The sequence below is a fragment of the Gossypium raimondii genome, chromosome 10 (genome assembly GCF_025698545.1).
Source record: "Gossypium raimondii isolate GPD5lz chromosome 10, ASM2569854v1, whole genome shotgun sequence".
NCBI lineage: Eukaryota > Viridiplantae > Streptophyta > Magnoliopsida > Malvales > Malvaceae > Gossypium > Gossypium raimondii.
In genome coordinates this window covers 16,449,161-16,471,110 of record NC_068574.1, presented here as the reverse complement: position 1 = coordinate 16,471,110, position 21,950 = coordinate 16,449,161, and positions in this window count along the sequence as shown.

The following is a 21,950-nucleotide window of genomic DNA, read 5'->3' as shown; positions in this document are numbered from 1 at the left end:
AAAGAGAGAATTTGATGAAGAATTCTGATGTTTTTCATTAACTTTGAAAGATGGCATAATGTAAGCTGGTCAAAAATAAGCAAATTGTCACCTAAACTTTACCTACTACCACTAAGTAACCTTGAAACCTATAAAACATGACTTGCACACTTTGTAAAGCTGATTTATCAGCTCAAACATTGCCAAACTACATCAAGTACATTAACAACTTGGTTTGAATCTAACTAAGTTACAAAATGTTAATTGAAGTAACAAAACAAAACAAAACAACACCACCATCTTCAACTGCAACATGCATGGCTCGGGTAGCTCCTCTACTTCTTGGTTGCATGCAGGTCAACTACTCGTCCTTGGCTTGCATGCTGCATACTTCCATTTTTGACTCTCAAATGCACGAACCTTGACACACTAAAGGGCTTTGTCAAGATATCAGCAAGCTGATCCTCAGAATTGCAATGAATCAGTTTCATCTCTTGAACTTGTTCCATTTCCCTAACAAAATGAAACTTAATCTTGAAGTGCTTTATTCTCCCATAGAACACTGGATTCTTTGCAATTGCAACAGCAGATTGGTTGTCACATTTAATCTCTGTTGCTTCCCTTTGGTGAAGATTCAAGTTTGTCATGATCTTTTTAGCCAAATGACTTGGTTAACAGCACTAGTAGCTGCTACATACTCAGCTTCAGCAGTTAATTGAGCAACAACATTTTGCTTCTTCAAACTCCAACAAAAAATGGCTGAACCAAGGGTAAACAGATACCCTAAGGTACTCTTCATGTCATCTATCGATCCAGCCTAGTCACTATCAGCATAACCAAGTAGCTTCATGCTATCAACTATGATGAACATCATTTCAAAGCTCAGTGTACCTTTGATGTACCTGAGAACTCTTTTGGCAGCTTGTAAATGCTTCACATTACAGCAATGCATGAATCTAGATAGCAGACTTACAACAAACATAATGTCTGGTCTAGTGGCTATCAAATAGAGCAAACATCCAACCAAACTTCTGTAGGTTGTGTTATCTACCTTCTCGAAATCAACTTGGTTTGACAGTTTTTCTCCAACAGCAACTGGTGTGTTTGTTGCTTTACAATTCAGCATAGAGAACTTGTTCAGAATCTTCAAGGCAAATGCCTTCTGGTTTAGAAAAATCCCTTTATGTGTTTGAAACACTTCCATGCCAAAGAAGTAGGACATTTGTCCCAAACCTGACATCTCGAACATCCTCTCCATCTTGTCTTTGAAATCAGCCAATATGATCTTGTTTCCTCCAGTTACAAGCAGATCATCCACATACAATGAGACTATGATCTGTGTTTCATTACCTTCCTTCTTTACATACAAGGTTGGCTCACTGATGCTTCTCTCAAACCCCAAGCTAGCTAGGTAGCTGTCGATTCTGCCATACCAGGCTCTTGGTGCCTGTTTTAAACCATACAAGGCTTTCTTCAGCTTGTAGACACTATCTTCCTTGCCAGCTACTTTGAAACCTTCAGCCTGTTCAACATATATCTCCTCATCAAGAAAACCATTGAGGAAGGCAGGTTTTACATCGAGTTGATGTATCTTCCATTGGTTTTGTGCAGCCAAGGCAAGCAGCAACCTAATTGTGTCAAGCTTGGCCACTGGTGTAAATGTTTCAAGGTAGTCAATGCCATACCTTTGACTAAATCCCTTCACTATCAACCTTGCCTTTAGCTTGTTCAGAGTTCCATCAACATAATGCTTGGCTCGAAACACCCACTTCACTCTAATGACATTCTTATTGGCTGGTCTTACAACTAGCTCTCAGGTTTGGTTCTTTTCAATCATGCTCATTTCATTGAGCATAGCCTATTTCCATCCTTTTTAAGCTTCAGCCTCTTCAAAACAACTTGGTTCAACAGTAGCAACATATGCTCTTTCATATTTAGTCAATGGTCTGGTTCCCCTTACTGGAATATCATCAATGTCCATTTCAGGATTATTTTGATCAGCTTCAGTCTGATCTGACACCAGGTCTTCAGCAGCAGTCTTTGGTTCATTTTTATCCTAGTTCCAACCTGACTTCTCATCGAATACAACATCCCTGCTCATAAAAACTTTGTTGAATGAAGGATTCAAGACCCTATACCCTTTCTTGACATTGCTGTAGCCCACCAGGATGCCGGGTTGAGCCTTCTTGGCCAACTTGTCTCTTTTTACTGCTAGAACATGTGTATAACATATGCATCCAAAGACCCTCAGGTGAGCCAGTGATGGTTTGAACCCAAACCAAGCCTCGAATGGAGTTTTATGAATCAATGCCTTAGTTGGCAGCCTATTTTGAAGATATACAGTAGTGTTAACTGCCTTGGCCCACAATGTTTTGGAGAAATTTCTCTCAAACAACAAACATCTTGCCATATCCATCAAGCTTCTATTCTTTCTCTCACTAACACCATTCTGCTGAGGTGTGTAAGTGCTAGTGAGTTGGTGTTTGGTGCCTCCTTCATCACAGAAAATCTGAAACATAGCTGAGTCATACTCTGAGCCATTATCAGACCTTAGTGTCTTGAGCTTGCATCCTGGTTCAGTCTCAACTGCAACCTTGAACTTCTAAAATACTGAGGTCACTTCTGACTTATGCTTTAGGAAGTAAATCCAGCAATACCTCGAGTAATCATCAATGAAAAGGATGAAATACCTGCTACCATTCAAGGACTGTGTCTTTATAGGGCTACACACATCAGTGTGGACTAGCTGCAACCTTTCAGAAGCTCTCTAAGCCTTGTTTAAAGGGAATGGCAATCTGGCTTGCTTTCCTAGCTGACACACCTCACAAACATCTTCTTTCTCAACTGATTTGGAGAAGTTTTCAACCAGGTCCTCTTTGGTCAGCTGAGCCAGTGACTTATAGTTGACATGGCCTAGCTTATTGTGCCACAGCTTGGATTCATCTAAAACAGTTGTATAGGCACTATCTGAGCTCTTATTCTAGTCCACTACAAAGCTTCTGTCAGCCATGGTCACTGAAATAAGCTTAGATCCACTTGGATCACTGATCAGGTATTCTTTGCCTTTGAACATTGCTGAATAACCCTTTTCTAGCAACTGAGCTATACTGAGTAGATTTCTGTCAATTTTAGGCACAAACAAGACAATTGAAACAAGTTTGGTACCTGTAGGAGTGTCAATTATCACATCTCCTTTGCCTTATGCTTTGATGAAGTGCTCACCCTTGTTTTGAAGCTCCTATCAATATTCTTGAAGATAGAAGCATTAGGGGTCATGTGGTTTGTGCAACCACTGTCAATCAGCCATCCTTTTGTAGCTTTCCTTTTGGCAGCTGAGCAAGAAACTACAAAGACTTGCTCTTCTTGGTTACTACCTTCTTCTGGCACTCAAGCTTCAGCTCTAGGCTGCTGAGGCTAGTTTTGATTTAGCTTGCCTTTGTTTTTGCAAACCTTCTCAACGTGACCCATCTTTTTACAGACTTTGCACTGCACATCAGGCCTGAACCAATAATTTTCTCCCTGATGACTGAGCCTTTTTCAATGTGGGCAATATGGATATCTTCTTCTTGCTCCATCTCTCCTAGGCTTGTCTGACCAGGTCTTCTTCCCTTTGTAGCCAGAGGAGCTCGAGGCAGGTCTGCTCTTGGCTTAGAAGGCATCTTCTTGATGCTCCTCCTGTCTGTTGGCTCTTCTTTTCTCTTGAGCATAAAGAGCATTAATCAGCTCAGTCAAAAAGATGCTAGTCAGATCTCTCGAGTCTTCAAGGGATGAGATCTTGGCCTCATATCTTTCAGGCAAGGTTGAGATAACCTTCTCTACAATTCTTGCTTCACTAAACTGGTCCCCAAGCAACCTAATGTTGTTCACAACAACCATGATTCTATCTGAATATTGCTTCACTGTTTCTTCTTCCTTCATCTTCAAATTTTTGAAGTCCCTTCTCAAATTTAGTAGTTGTTGCTGTCACATTCTTTCAGTCCCTTGAAACTCCTCCTTCAGTCTATCCCATGCCTACTTTGGTGACTCACAAGCCATAATCCTTGTGAAAATTGCATTAGACACACTGTTTCATGGCCTTGTGTCTTTTGGTTCTTTCATCTGTGTGTTGCCTAGTCTGAGCCACTGTGGGATTGGCTCTTAGAGGTGCTGGTTCAACATCTGAATTGACACAACCTCTCATAGGTCAAGTGCCTGCAAGTAGATCTTCATTTTTACTACCCAAATATGGTAGCTTTCACCATTGAAGATTGGTGGTGCAGCTGGAGAGAAACCTGATAAAGACATGGTTTTGAGGAATGAAAAAAAATAACAGGTCCACTAAGAAAATGAGCTCTAGATACCAATTGTTGGAACTAAGAATGTAAGATGAATGGAGTTAGTAGTTTCTTGAGCTAGAAGGCTCGATACATCAAACAAAACAGAATCGGGCTTTAAAGACAAAAGAAAGCAAGAAAAGAGAGAATTTGATGAAGAATTATGATGTTTTTCATTAACTTTGAAAGATGGCATAATGCCAATACATATACTAGACATAAGCTGGTCAAAAATAAGCAAATTGTCACCTAAACATTACCTACTACCACTAAGTAACCTTGAAACTTATAAAACATGATTTGCACACTTTGTAAAGCTGATTTATCAGCTCAAACATTGACAAACTACATCAAGTACATTAACAACATGGTTTGAATCAAACTAAGTTACAAAATGTTAATTGAAGTAACAAAACAAAACAAAACAGCAGCACCATCTTCAGCTGCAACATGCATGGCTCGGGTTTGTTTTCGGCTTTAATATCACACTAGTATTATATGCCCTGGGGGATTTTCAAATTTATTTTATTTTATTTTTATTAAAAATTAATTTTATTAAACTAAAATTATTTTATTTTTATCAAAAATTAAAATATATTATAATTATTTAAGATTGGATAGGATTCAAATGTAAATTAATGCCTAAAGCAATAATTTTAAATATATCATTTGAAGATAAATAAATTTATATTTAGGTAAGATATAAATACTCATTATTCTCTATCCATCTATAATTAATCTAAAACTAACTATTTAAATACATTATATCATAAACAAAAAAAAGGGTAAGTAAATCGTTACCATTTATAAATCTTAAAGTGTCTTGTAAATGGAATTAAATTTCAACCTTCTAAGGTCTCTTTGAACAAGTGTTTTTTTAGTGTGGTGCGTTTAGTTTTTTTCTTTCGCTATAGTATTTAAATTCACCATCATCTTTATTTTTAAAATTAAATATTTAAATTATTTTATATTATACTTTTTAATAATTAGATCGAAGAAGATTTTAAATCAATTTAATTATTTTATTTTAAAATAAAGTAAATTTATTAATAAATGATTTTTCTAAGATAGATTACATGAAAATTTATTTAATATTATTTATAATTATTTTAAAAAAATTGAGATAAATAAAAAACACAAATTTTATTTTATTATTTTTCCTTTTCTTTCCTTCCCTTTCTTTCTCTTTTCCATTCCTTCCTTTCTCTTTTCCTTTTCTCTAATTCCCATCCATCCAGCAAGCCCTCCCATAAAATAAAATTAAAAAAAAAATTTAAAGGTATAAAAAGCTCTCAAAATATTTAAAAAAAAAAACATAATTAAGTCTCTCATTTTCTTTTTTGATCTCAATTGAGCACTTGAACTTTCAAAATGCATTCAAAAAGGCCCTCAAACTTCTTCAAAAAAAGCAATTAAGTCCCTGCTTTTTTTTCACTCAATTGGGTACTTAAACTTTCAAAATGCATCAAAAAGACCCTCAAAAATTAAAAAAATTTAAGCCCCTAATCTTATTAAAAATTAGAAAAAATTATAAAAATAAAAAATAAATTTTAGAAAAATTATTAAATTTCAATAAAATTAGAAATTTATCAAAATTAGATTTTTTATAAAATTGTAAAAAATAAAATTTTAAAATATTATAAAAATCATAAAAATTATAAAATGGATCAAAAGTCCTTTAAAATTAACTTTAACGGTTGATCATTAAAGTTAACAACTCTAGTTTTTTCAATTAAAATCATCACATGTCGCAACACAACGTGACATGTGGCAAAAATAAAAATAAAAATCAATAAAAGTTATAGAAAAATTATAAAACGCTTCTTTTGGTAATTTAATTTTATAATTTTCTTTACAAAATTTATATTTCTTTACATTTTGTATAAATTTCTTACAACTTTATAAAATTTTATAATTTTTACAATTTTATAATTTTTCTTATTTTTCTAATTTTATTAATATTTAATAATATTTATAGTTTTTATTGATTTTAATTTTTATATAATTTTTAAATCAAGGGCTTGCTTTTTTGAAAAATTTTGAGGGTCTTTTAATGCATTTTGAAAGTTCAAGTATTCAATTGAGTGCAAAAAATGTATGGGCTTAATTGTTTTTCTAAAAAAATTTTGAGGACCTTTTTGATGATTTTGAAAGTTGAATTACCAAATGAGTGTAAAATAGAAAAACAAGGATGTAAACGCATCCTTAAAAAGAAAAGACAGGTGTTGGCAGCTGAGCTAAGCACATTTACAGTGCTTTATTACAGTACCCATGTTTGTTATTTTTATATATGTTTATTAAAAGAATTTACTAATATTATTTGTTATTTTTACGGTTTGCTTTTAATTTTATAATCAGAAATTAATTATTATAAAAAATAATTTAAATTAAATTTTATTATATAATAATTTACAATTATGTAGAGATTTTAAATTTTATATTAAAAATTAATTTATGATAATAATTTATAATTAAATATAAACTTTAAACTCATTAAGAAGTTATTCTGTATCATCAAAAAATAAGGGAAGAGGTTACAGATTTAGATGACTGAGTTTCAAGCCTATACCAAGGGAGGCCAACAAAGCGGCTCATGCGATGGCGAAGAAGGAGGGCGTTACGAGCATCCTCGATTTTGGATAGAGGAAGCGCCACATGCAGTGGAGATTTTGATAAATCAAGAGAGGAGAAACGGCAATCATGGTGGTTAGATAGAAAGGCAGAGTCCGGGTCTGAGGTGTTTGTGTGCCCGAAGAACTCGCATTTCTGAAAGAGACTGTGGTCTTAGGAAGGTATGATTTTGGGAGAAAATAGGTCTCTTGCATGGCTGATAGAGATGTTTTATTCTCAATAGAAAAAGAAGAAGAAGGAAGAAGGGTTACATAGGCTTTATTTTTTTCATTTTATTTTTGGCGTTTCAGGTTTCCTAGGCACAACTCTTATTTCCAGTTTTGTTTTTTCAAGGCGCTGTTTCGGTGGCCAGTCATTTTTTGACAGTTTCAATTTTCTGTTTTTAAGACTGCAACCGTTGTTATTTCTTCTCCTTTTAATTAATAGTATCAGCTGATTTCAAAAAAATAAAAAATAAAAAAATTCAAAATAATAGGACACAAATAATAAATCAATCTTCAAGTAATTGTATAAAATTATTAAAAATTAAAAAATTGCAATTTTAATTAATTTATTTATTCAATAGTAAAATTAATTTTAAATTAAATTGTTTTAAATAATAATTTCTTAATTTATAGAATTAAATAGATATTTTAATTTATAAATAAAATTAACTAATCATGACTTAATTTCTTTTCAATCCCCATTCTTTTATAAACTGAGTAAAACCCATCAAATTTTAAAGGGTTTATATTATTCTTCATTTCATGAAGTGTTTTAATTAAGGTTGTCAATAGGTGTACATGCATGCTTTTTTTATAGGTACTTGTAGGTATCAATATTAATTTGTTTTGGTATATTGTTTCAATTTATAATTATTTTAAAAGAATCTTTGATATATGTATATAAAAATATTTACAAATGATAAAATTAAATAAATCTTGAATATAAAATATTCATCAATTATATAAAATATTCTTTAAGAAGGTTCAAAATGAGAGAATTGATTTTTCTGTCTTTTCTCTCTATCTTTTGACATGTTCTTATGCTCTCGTTAGCACGTTTTGTTATTGTTTTTCCAGATTTATTGTCTCGCAAAAAATCTGTCCACGTTTACTTTCTCAGTGACAGAAAATGGAGGAATCTATAGCAGGATTACCAATAGCAGATGAAGAGGAAGAAACCATTCTGTTGGGGGTGGAATCATCTGATCAAGAAAATTTTTATGCAAATTGTTTTGTGGGAATATTTCTTACTTCAAGTGTAGTTAACTTTCAAGCAATGAGAACGATGTTGGAAAATGATTGGCATCCAAACGGGGGAGTCTCCATTTTAGATCTAGGAGATGGTAGATTCTTATTTCGTCTATATTTTGAAGTCGATATTGATCGAATTGAAAAGAATGGCCCTTGAATTTTAATTTCCATTTATTGGTGTTGCATCAGTTACATGAAGGGGAAGACCCAATGAGTATCCAATTATATTGGGTAGTTTTTTGGATGCTTATCTATGATCTCCTACATGGTTTTATGCCTAAGGCAATTGCAAAGCAGTTGGGAAGTTTTATTGGGGTTTTCTTGGAATATGATGCATTGGCTATTCAATTGGGGTATAAGAGGATAATGAGGTTAAGGGTGTGAATTGATGTAAAAAAACAGTTGAAAAAAAAATAGAAGCTCGCTCTCCTGGTGCGTGTGTTTATGTGCGTTTTGAATATGAAAAACTTACATTATTTTTCTTCCTATGTGGCAAACTAGGTTATGGTAAAAGTTTTTGTTTGATTAGAGCTCTTCATCTGAGGTAAGAATATGAGTTCCAGTGGGATATTTCACTACGCAAGCAACCAATAAAAAATACAGCGTGGAGGAGTAGGTGGTTGGTGGAGGACGATGCTAGTAGAATTTCTAATTATGGAAACTCTACAAACAAATCGGAAAGGAGCAATCTTGGGATATCACAACTTGTTCCTATGAATCAAGGAGTAAATGTAGGAATTCATTCAAATCTTCCGCAATCAATAAAAGAAAAGTAAAATGTTTCTTCAATTTCAGGCCCATTAAAGGTGGTTGAGATGGGCCAAATTAACAACGATTGCATGAAAACTTTTGATGAGGAAATAGCAGTTTTTAAAGAAGAAAATAGCCTAATAAGACAAGTTGATCGGCTAAAACGTCCCTGCATTTAGTCAAATGCTTCAGGAGTTTCGACTACAGTTGATTCAAATGAAGCCCTTCGTAACCTGACACAAGTTCCAAATCTCAGTAGATCGGTAAGCCTTGTCAAACTAGCCAACCGAACACAATGAAGCTCATAAGTTGGAATGTTTGGGGTTTGGGGAGGCCTGGGATAGTTCGTCTCCTGCATGCACTGAGAGATATAAATCCCTCTGTGGTTTTTTTTTTTATTGAGACAAAACTACAAGGTTTCCGTATGGTTGTAATAAAAAGAAAGTGTGGTTTTCAAAATGGGATCGATGTTGATTCGGATGGGAGAAGTGGAGGTTTGTCCATGGGTTGGAATAATAACGGCAAAGTGTCCATCCGTTCGTTTTCGAGAAGGCACATTAATATAATGATAGATAAATATTTGGAAGAAAAGGCATGGAGGTGTACTGGTTTCTATGGTGCACCTGAAGAAAATATTAGGGAGGTTTCAAGGAATTTGTTACAATTTTTAAACAACTGTCCACATATCCTTTGGCTAGTTTTAGGGGATTTTAACGAGATTGCGTATTCGTCGAAAAAAAAGGAGGGCTAATCCGAAGCGAGACTCAAATGCGTAGATTTTGGGATTTTTTTTCAACTATTCATTAATTGATCTAGGTTATTATAGTAACAACCCAATTTTTAGTGGTGACAGAATAGTGGTTTTGGGACCACAAATTTTTGCCATGTTGACTCGTTTATTTATAGAATATTTATGAAGTCATTAGAGTCATATTAAAATTTGGACTAAAAATGTTTCTGATTATTTAGTAATACTCGGTAACCCTAATCTAGTGATGGAGACAGGTTAGAGGTGTTACATTTAGTGGTATCAGAGCTAGGTTTAGTCAGTTCTTGGACTAAACGTAGTGTGTGTAATGTCTAGAATTACATGTCATATAAACCTGTGATAGTGTTATGTGATTAATCCGATCTAACCCCTATTTTTCTTGCAGATTATGAATGTTAATAGAATTTTATCATATTGATCTTGATGAGATAAAAGGAAAATGGTAAAATTTTGACTTCTAAACTAGAAGTAAATTATAGATTACCAATTTTGCAAATGCTTGATAGTAAAATTCTGACTTTCAAACAGGAAGTAAGTTATAGTTTACCAATTTTTATTTCATAAATTAAAAAGTACAATGTTGAAGAATTAAGAAGTCAACGGATGAAGACCCAACTAGAGTTGGATACTGGCTTGAAATCACCCAGGAAATTTTGAAAATATTGCTTGCTTCCTTGATGATTATTCAGATGTGTTATGTCTTTGATAAATAGACAGGGATTATAATTGGTAGTCAGCATAGTCAGAGAAATAATACTGGAGTTAAATATTGTGGGACCGAAGACACAATTGCTAGATCTAAAACAATTGCGCCTGATAATATTCCTTGTATATTCTATTTCTTTGACGTTATTTATTGTATATGGACTGAGCAGTATTGGATCAACTTACTCATATGTTGCACTACATTAGTATCGGATAATGACCTATTTCTCGAATTAACTGAGTTGATATTCGATTCATAATTCAATGGGTTAAAGTATAATGGTTATTTTGGTATGTCGAAACTATCTATTAGAAATCTATTACTGTGACTTTTCTGTTAGTTTGATGTTACTATCATTTCATGAATTTGATATTAGTCTGGGAATGGGGTGACTAAGGTCATATGATGCTGTGGTAAACAGTAGACAGAAACGAATTAATTTGAATTGCCAGATGAGCGAAATGATTTCAGTTGAATCTGACATACTGAATAGAAGCGCTAGAGTTATTTCAGTTATATATACACATAGATTGATATGTAAAGGAAAAATGAAGCATTTCTAGCATATATTATTGATATCAGATATTCAAAATTGAAGTTAAATCAGCTACCAGTTGCTAATGAGTTTATTGATGTGTTTCTTGAAGAGTTATCGGGTTTGCCTCCTGATCTTGAAGTTGAGTTTATGATTGATCTGGTTCCTGAAACTACACCAATATCGATATCACTATATCGTATGGCACCAACTAAGTTAAAAGAGTTGAAGGTACAGTTGCAAGAGTTGTTAGATAGAGGTTTATTCAACTGAGCATATCTTCCTAGGGTGCACCTGTGTTATTTGTGAAAAAGAAAGACGGCTTCTTAAGATTGTGTATAGACTACAAACAGTTGAACACAATCACAATAAATAATAAGTACCCCTGTCGCGTATTGACGATTTGTCTGATCAATTAAAAAGTGTTAAAATGTTCTCGAAGATAGATATCAGATCTGGGTATTATCAGTTGTGGTTTAAAGATTGTGATGTGTCAAAGACTACTTTCAGAACTTGTTACGTCCACTATGAGTTTCTGGTGATACCATTTGGAATAAGAAATGCTCTTACTGCTTTTATGGATTTAATAAATTGGGTTTTCAGCCTCATTTGGATAGATTTGTGGTTGTATTTATCAATGATATATTGATCTATTCCAAGACAGAATCTGTGCATGCTTAATACTTGAGAATCGTGTTGCAGACTTTGAGAGAAAAATAGTTGTACGCAAAGTTCAGTACATGTGAATTTTGGCTTCGTAAGGTTGGATTTTTGGGTCACATAGTATCAACTGGCGGGATTCGAGATGATCTGAGTAAAGTTTCTACTGTAATGAATTGGAAAACTCCGAAAAATGTTTTTGAAGTGCAAATTTCCTGGGTTTAGCAGGTTACTACCGTCGTTTTTTTAAAAAAAATTTGATCGTTGCTTCACTAATAACCAGGTTACTATAAAGAAAATGTCGAGTTTGTTTGGTTTGATAAGTGCCAACAGAGTTTTGATCAGCTAAAAAACATGTTGACAGAAGCTCCAATGTTGACTCAGCCTGAGCCTGTAGGCCCATTTTTACTGTTTTATTGCTAAGGTTGCACGGGTCGCCCGAGTCGACTGTAGACCTACTGTAGGGTCGGTAAGCTTACCTAGACCCCTAATTGACTGAAATGACTGTATGACTGATAGGATTAAGAATGATGATGTCCTATTGATTTGATATTGTATACCCAGTTTACATGCATTATATTATGTTCGAAGGAAGTGTACTGAAAGGCCTCGAGACTAATTTACTGGCAGCTCAGCTGCAAACTACTGTCTAGTGTCGCATCCGGTACTTTCTGGAGTGTAAGGATGGGTGGGTTGATTATATCCCCACATAGAGCGTAAGGTTGGACGGGGTTGGAGTGTAGAGGCTAGCTGGGTAGGAATTGATACTGCATAACTGTTACTGAATTGAATATTCATACTGTAATAGGTTAAGGCCATAACTGTAATTGAAACTATTACTGAAAAGGGCTAGGCCCAGACTATGATTATTTTCTGACTACTTGTTTATACGGGGATTACACACTAAGTTTTCGTAAAGTCACCTTTCTGATTTATCTGTACAAGTAATCCCTAGGCTTGGGAGAATCGGTGCGGCGGAGGACTCAACGGTGGCCACACAACCTTATTTGACTCTGTTTCGTACTTAACTAAGATTTTAAATTTCATTTGGGAATTTTATTGTAAATATGGCTTCTATGGATTTTTCTTAAATTTGGGATTCTTAATTTATAACTACTAGTTTTAGGAAAACTCGAGTTTTCAAAAGAACCAAACGTTTTAACAAAATACTCACAATTGCGCAATTTGTTTTAAAATTTTTTGAATAGATTAAACGTTTTGAAAGCTTTCGAATGATTAATTAACACGATATTAGAATTAGTAAGTAATCATGAAAAGATTCTAAAAGGAACATGTTTTAAGAAAAGTTACGGTTTTCAAACACACTAACAAGTGACACTGTCAAATTCGACCATAATGGACAGGCCGGGATCGGGGTGTTACAAGGGTGAATGACTCACCCTTGTATTTCCACTAGGGTTGTCGCCCCTTTCATGTTATATGAGGGGTTTTGGGTTTCTCTCACATCGAGTCCAATTATGAGTACTTCTTAGGCCTTTTTGACCTAGTACTCTGTAATATGATCCAACCCGATTTAGTTTTTCTATTTCCCAAAATAAACTTTAATATCTATATATTAAATAATTTTCTCATCCCAATTTTATCCTAGATAAAATTTTGATGATTTTACCCCCGATAAGATTTCGAGAAAATTGGTTCAATATGTCACAACTCAACATATTCATTATGACCGAATGATTTATTTTCATTTTCAACCTTCAAAACAATCCAAAAACATAAACTCATTCTTCTATCATTTTTAAGTAACCCTATATAGGATTGCAAGTTTCCATTTTTATTTTCATTTCCATTTCCATTTTTGGAAACCTACATTCATTTACAAATGATTCTATTTCTCCAATTCGGAGAAAACCATAATCATTCCTGAATGTTTCTCGTTTTTCTTTTTCTATTCATTCCGTCCATTTCGGAGAAAGCACACAATTCATTTCTAGTTTCAAAGAGCTAGCGGAGAGACTAATTGGAGATATGAAGTTGATGCTCAAATGATTTATAATTAAGTTCTGCCTTTTCGCGTATTAATTATAAACTCATTTAGTCATGAAGTCTTTCCACTATAGTATCGTGACTAAGCTCTCCCCAACGTTATACCATTATGAAAGCAACTAATTAGTGCTCGTCCAATAACTTTGTCATTAATGTGTTACCCTCATAGGATATTATTGATCTTTTTGGGAAAATATTCGTTCTCCCAATATGATCTTATTTTATCTCATGGTAATCATTACATCTTCTTTCATGAAAAGTTAATCACTATCAAATAGTGGTCAAGTCATCTATTACAAAGACGGACAACCTGTGGCCACATTTACTTTTCACTTAATTAATTTATCTCTTAATTATTTTAATTAATTATAGAAAATAATTATACACGGATATGATGTCATCATTTTTACCCATTGTAACTCTGGCTTTGACCTACAATAATTCTGACATAACGCTTTATAATTTTTCTGAAATTTCTTCATTTACACATATATTGTGTCAATATTATTTTTCCCTAATTAATTTATATTAATTAAGACATAAATAATAAAAATTTAAATTATATTAAATAATCACTTCAAATAATGAGTTTACATTCCACAAGAACTCTATTATATTCAAGTGCATAAAAGGGGATCACCTCCAAGCTATTCAATAGAACTTCACAAGTTTAGAAATCTAAAGTTCTCTGTAGGAAAGATTTTAAAGACTAGAAGTTCTCCTAGAATCCTAAAAAATCTCTAAAGAACTCGTAGAAATCTAAAGAATAACACATCAATTCTGAAGAAAGTCACTCCTCAATCTTGTTCAACCGATAGGAATAAGGCTAAATTTGTTTTTCAATATCAAGCCTAGAAGGCCCTTGAAGTGGAATCATTCTTCCATCCAATATCACATCTAAACGCCACTTTTATCAAAGCTCTCCCTAATTCAGTTGCACCAACACAAAAAAGATAAAACTCCTTTTCAAGATTAAGTCTCGATGACCCTTGAAGCGAATATTGTTGATTCAATATTAAGTCTCAAAAATCGTTAAGTCTCAAAAATTCTCAAGCAAGCATCATATCAAACCCAATTTCAAGATCTAGTCTCAACAACCTTTAAGCAAATTGTATCCTTCCAAGACCTAGTCCAGACGACTTCTGGGTTGAAGTTCAACTGAAGAAAATATTCAAAAGAGTTTTTTTTTTGTATTCAGGAAACTTCGAGAGATTGTAACTTTTTTCAAAATTGTAAATAAAATTTGACACTAAATTTTCAAGTCAATTTTTAACCCAAAATTTGTGTGCACAGAATAATTGACGATACAAGAATAAGATTTAAATTTATGTATTTAAAGTGTTAAATGATAAACAAAAATATTTACATTGAACTTATAATTAAGTTGAAAAATATGTATATGAAAGTAAAATAAAAATAAGTAGTGAATTGATTATTGTACAGCCCAAATTTAGTCCGGGCCCGCACCAAATCAAACCCAACCTAAACACTAGCCCAATAACTAACCCAAACACCCCAAAATTGAGGCCCAAATACCTATCAGACCCAACAGCTAGTCAGACTAGGGTTTTAGATACTGAAACCCTAGTTCCTGGCCGCCACCTGCTTCTGACCCCTAGTCGCCGCACGTCTGTCACACCACCGCTATGCCCACTTGCCGCGTCAATCACCTGCAAACAATAAAGAAAGACAACAGCAACAATAGCAAACATTGGACTTTTTTTCTTTTTCTTTGCTTTCGGCTATAAAGCCGAATATTGTAAAGGAAATGGGGGGAATTTTCATTTTTTCTTTTTTCTTTCGGCTAAAGCCGAATATGCTGTAAAGAAGAAGAGACTCTTCTTCCTTTTTTGTTTGTTACAAACATTGAAAAAATAAAAACAAAAAAAATCAAGGTGATTGGTTTTTTTTCCCTTTGATTTCAGCTTTTTATTTATTTATTTTTTCATCTTCTTCTTTCTTTTTATAAACAAAAATAGTAAATAAAAGGAAAAGAAAAACTTACCAGAGACGCCCCGTGACGCTTTGTCGGAGGGTGGTTCTCCGTCACCGAACCCGGACTGAGAGAAGGCACGGGGATCTTTACCTTTGGCCATTGCTTCATGAAGGCTCGACCTTCATTCGGCTTTTGAAGCAGGGTTAAAAAACCCAGTTTTTTGTTGCTCCGGCCACCACCTACGGCAGAGACGCGGCGGAGCCACAGTGGCCGACACGGCTGCACTTAATCGGGGCTACATGCCTGGAAAAAGGAAGTTGAGAGAAAATCCCTTGGTTTTTTTTTGAAAATGATGAAAGTGAATTTATTTTAGACAAATTTTAGTATTTAAAGAAGTATGAAACGAAGCCATTTTTGCAAGAGGGGTCAGGTGCCAAAACGACGTCGTTTTGGCCCTTACCCGTGACCCGTCTACCCTCAAGATCCGCGTGTTTCTGCGGTAAATGGGATATTTATGTGCCAGGTCCTTCCGCTTTCACGCTGTTGTGCAATGTGGTCCCTCTTATTTTCTTAAATTTAGCCTCGTAATCTTTCGCACATTTCATTTCAGTCTGCATCAAAACGCTGCGCGTAGGACTTGGGATATTTTCCCATCCAGCCCTCTGTTCTTTGAGCGCATTAGATTTTTGTCCCTGTGGACCCTTTTTTTTTGTTTATTTGCGTTTAAAACCCCAAATTTTGTTTTAAAATCCAATTTAGCCCCTTTTCTTGTTATTTTGGTTATTTTATCATTAAAATCAACGAATTTGATATTACTATTATATTTATTATTGCTTATTATTATTAGTGTTTATCTCCTTTTATTTATATATTCATTATTATTATATTATTTCATGAATTAGTTTAGCATTACCTTTTATATTTTATATTTTATTTTATTCGTTTATTTCTTATATACCTATATTTATCTAATTATATTATTTAATTATTTATTATTTACTTCAAGGTTTTATATACTTTCAAAATATTATTATTATGGCTATTATTAGTATTTACCCATTTTATCCTTTAATTATAAACTTTGTTATACACATATATTTCTTTTATACATGTACATATATATATCTTTTTATATTTTTATAATTTCATCTATTTGCTTTGTTGTTATAATGGCTTCACTTGGTGTTCATTTATTTATTTATTTATTTACATGTCCATTATTATGATTATTATTTTCTAAATGCTTGAGTTTTTATTTGTTTATTTACTTGTTATTGGGTATATATGATTGATTTTTATATATTCGTCATCTTATTTATTTAACTTTCTTGTCTGCTCGTATTACTTTTACTTGCATTATCATAATTGTTATTCCGTCATCAATTTTTACCCAAATTTATAAAAAAGAGAAAATTTTGAAAAAAATAAAGGCAACACTCGGTATTTGAGATTTTCGAGAGAATTAAGCCCTAACGTATTGGGTTTCAATTTTCTTCGTTGAAACTAAATAATCGAGAATGCTCTTTGATCAAAAAAATAAATAAAAAGCTCATTATCGGGAATTCAATACGTCGGGTCCTAATACATTGGATGTGACACGTTTTCTCGAGATGAGGATTTTTTCTAAAAATTAATAAAGGAAATATTCAATGTTTAGAATTTTGAGAAATTGTGCCCTAACGTATTGGGCCGCGATTTCTTCATCTAACTTAAATAATTGAATATCCTTTTAAATTTTACTATACGAGTTTTTTGGACAAGCTCATTTTTGAGGAGGTGAAATATCATGCCCTAACTTATTGGGTGTGACATTTTCTCTCTCCGAAATGAGAGGGTCTTAACGGGTAATTTGATTTATACAAGTTTTTTAATAAAGGATCGTATTTTAAATCTATTTGAAGTTTTCAATTTTCGACACTAAGACATTAAGTAATCAACTAGGTACCAATTTTGGGCGTTACGAGGGTGCTAATCCTTCCTCGTGCGTAATCGACTCTCGAACCCATCTTTTTGAATTTCGTGGACCAAAAGCATTATTTTAATAAATCTAAACCGTTTATTAAAAATAACCACTTTTTAAGGTGACCCGATCACACCTCATCAAAAAAGATTGGTGGCGACTCCCGTATTCGTTTTTATTTTTCAAAACCCAAGTCGACCCCGTTTTATCAAAAAAATGGTGTCAACAGCTTGGCGACTCCGCTGGGGACCAATACGAGAGTAAAGTCACGAGTTGATTACTTTTTGTCTTTTTTTCAAAAATCGAAAACTTGGTTTAAATATACGATCCTTTCGTTGCATTTTCATTCGTCTTTATTACGATCTTCATTGTGATTTATAATCGCTGTGTTAGTTTAAGTTTGGATATATTTCTGTGCATTGCATTGCATGACCACTCGGTCATACCCTTCTAAGTGGGAGTGAGAAACTACGCCTTCGTGAGTTTTTTACCTCCGCATGGGATAGTGAATCGCTTCCGGGATACATCTATACCTATGTCTTCTTGAGATTTTCATCTTCGCATGGCCATAGGGAAATGTATTCCCTTAACTGAACTCAGTCCGTATAAGCCTATAATGGGTGAGGATCGAGGAATCTGTTGGTTCAGGTACCCTTACTTTAGAACTGAACCGCATATAATTAACCTTAAGAGCCTACCCTAGGTAGAACCACACCGAATGCCTAGAGGTCACCCGAAAACTTGGTTTAAATTTACGATCATTTTGTTGTATTTTATCCGTTTTTGTTACGATTATCATTACTTCGGTTTGTAATTACTCTATTGGTTTGAATTTTGATATGTTTCTGCATATTGCATTACATAACCGCTTGATTATATCCTTTTAAGTGGAAGTGAAAAGCTATTTCCTTCGTGAGGTTTTCATCTCCGTGCAGGATGGCGGACCGCTTTCGGGATGCATCCGTACCTATGTCTTCGTGAGATTTTCATCTCCATGCAGCCATAGGGAAATGTATTCCCCTGAACTGAACTCAGTCCGTATGAGCCTATAATGGGTGAGGATTGAGGAATCTACCTGTTCGGGTACCTTTAATTTAGAACTAAACTACATGTGGAAGACCTTAGGAGCCCACCTTAGGTAGAGCCACTTCAAACCCTTAGTGGCTACCCGAATAGGTACTCTATTTTTCTTGTTTGCTTTTGCTTCGTACTAATCCGTTTCGTTTTGTTTTGGTTATGATTGCATTGCATTTTCATCTTAGAAAAAAGTGTTGATTCAAATTTGATTGCTAAATTAGAAAGCTTATCATGGAAAATGAATTTCTTGATAAAGTGTAAGATAATATGGTTGCCCAAATATACCCCAAGAAACACAAGCAAAAGAAGGGTGATGAAAGAGTACATGACTTTACTTCGTGGCCCAAAGATTCAAGCTAATTATTTGAGGGTCGCTGACGTTACGACTTCTTTAAAGAAGCTGATGAGCATTACGAGGATGGGTAGACGATGGATCACAACCAGGATCAAGCAAGAAGAAGTTAGTAGTGGCATTTCGCGAGATTCATTTTAACATTCGGATGAAGAAAAGGATTGATATTGTTTCTTGGAGTATGAAGGCAAGACCGTACATGCATCCGTTTTATCTAAAGAAATTTATTTTTTAGTAAAATTTTCTAAATGGAATTGAATAAGAGTCAACATCTTTTTTGCATTCATGCATCTACATTACATTTCATTGCATGCATCAAATTTCACTAAAAGACTCTAATCAAACGAAATCATTTCAGAGTCAATGGAAACCAACCTACCAAACCAACTCCCTCACAGTACCCGAACAGAAGCTAAAGGAATAGATCAGAGATTGGAACGATTAGAGAAAATGCAAATACAGATGCAAGAGCAATTGACTAAATTTCAATAAGATATGAATGATCAGATGCTAGAGGTCCAAAGAAATCTGATGAGTCAGTTAACCCAGTTATTGGATAGAGGGTTAGAAAAAGGAAAAAACCCAACAGTCCACTTTAGGGATGATGAAAACCCTGCTTATTTTCCAGGCTTTACCCCAACAAACATCCAGGCACAACCAAATACATATCCACAAAGAGTAACTATTAACGTCCGACCACAATACCATACCGGTACCCCGACATCGATGAATTTCTCAACCGGCTTAGGATCCAATCTGTGGAGCAATCTAGTTAAGCCTGTTGCTTCTGATGATCCGAAACAAGCAAGGCTAGAATACTCAGATACTATAAAGGCCTCAAAGAAGAAGAGGAATAAACGGGATAATGCGGGCAAGTATAACAAGGGCTACTCAAAACCAATCATTGTGGACCAGTCAAAGATAAAAACCACTAGCCATCAGGTCTCCCAAAGACAAGAATCTGGCACAAAGAAAAACATCGAGAAGCCCCAATTTGCGCTAATCCCAATATTGTACCAGGAGCTGTATCAGATTTTATTTGACGCACATGTTGTTTCCCCTTTCTACTTGAAGCCTTTACAACCTCCGTACCCCAAATGGTACGACATGAATACGCAATGTGACTATCATGCGGGAATTACGGGGCATTCCATAGAAAATTGTACTACCTTTAAAAAGTTGGTTAAAAGGCTCGTCAGTATGGGCATTGTCAAATTTGATGATTCATCCAGTGCAGACAATCCGTTACCCAATCACATTGATAATGGGGTGAATACGATGTATGAAAAAGGAGGGAATTGTTCACATCAATGCCATACATGAAGGCAACTGAAAAGGGACCTTGTTAGATATCCGCCCTTATAAACCTGGAAGTGTTCTAAATAATTGGACTGCAGAAGAAATCCCTGTAGTGTTTAGAGCCTACTTAGAGTAATGTTCAGAACACACTTGTTGCTTTCAGCCTTGAGGCAATAGGAACTCCTTTGTGAAATAGGCTTATGTCTGAACGTCATTATTTTAATACATCTTTGCAATCATTTTGAGCCAATATTCTTTCATTCTTTACGAGTAATCATTTTTTATTCTTTCATTCTTTTGAATTTTCTTCCAAATCATTCTTTCATTCATAACCATATTGTACAAATAATTATTCATAAATTTATACATTCTTTGTATATTTTTTTGTACCTACAATAGGTCCCTGAATATCAACGACATGAGTGACGCTACTATAGACTCAGAATCTCTTTTTGAGCGAGACATGTGTTTAGAGGGATCTCATGACTTTGAAGATGACATAGATTGTAGCCTATTTCCAGACTTGTTAAGAATGGTAGAACAAGTCAATAAATAGATCCTGCCTTATAAGGAATCAAGTGGAAATTGTGAGCCTAAGAGAAGAGAAAGAGATTGGAGCTTGTCTTATCGTTGAAACAAAGCGAAACGTCATTAAATTATTCTAAAAATTCAAAGATGATTTCACACGATCATATCAAGATATGTCTGGCTTACTAAGACCTGGGGATGCTGTTAAGGCTAAAAGGTCCATAATTGTGTCAGATGGACACATACAAATAGTTTTATGATAGCCAAGTTAATCATAAGGTTTTAGTATTGCTGGTCCACCATGGAAGGGGATTACATCAGTTATGCCGTAAATACCAATTTGAGGAAGATAAAACCTATGTGCCCCCTCCATTTCTTCATAAAATTTCCATATGTGGGGCATGGATGTGGTGGGGCTAATCTCGTCAAAAGCTTTTAGCCAATATCGATTCATTTTTGCGGTCTTCGATTACTTCATTAAGAGGGTGGAAATAGCTTCATATACCAATGTTACAAGGTCGAAATCATTAAATTTCGATTTCAAAAAAAAAGAGAGATCAGACGCCGATAAAGAATGCCAAAAAGGACAATGTCAAAAGTTTATATTCTGTTCAAAGATCAGACGCCGTAGGCAGCTAAAAAAAATAAAACAATGATTGTGAGAAAGATGACTGAGATTTGTAAAGATTGGTATAAAGAAGTTACCATTCACCCTCTATGCTCATCAAACGTCGGCCAGAACCTTTACCGGGGTAACACTTGACCCATTGGTTTATGGAATGTTAAAAGCTATCCGTCATGGTCAGATGATGCGAGCTTACGATAAAGAGGTTCATCCTAGAGAATTTCACGAGGGGGACCTAATGTTCAAAAAGATTCTTCTTATACAAAAAGATTTTAAGGGAAAGTGGATTCCAAATTGGAAGGAACCTTATGTTGTAAAGAAGGTCTGTTCTGGAGAAGCACTGATATTGACCAAGATGGATGCCAAAGACTTGCCCAATCTTGTGAATTCAGATTCAGTCAAGAAGGATTTTACCTAAAAAGGAAGAAACCAAGGTAAAAACAAGCAAAGGACGCATTGAGTTCTAAAAAAAAAAGAAAGACTAAGGTGAAAACCTGCAAATGGCGCTTTGAGTCAAAAAAAAGGAAAAAGAATAAAAAGAAAAATGAGAGGTCAAGGTGAAAACCCGCAAAGGGCACCTTGAGACCA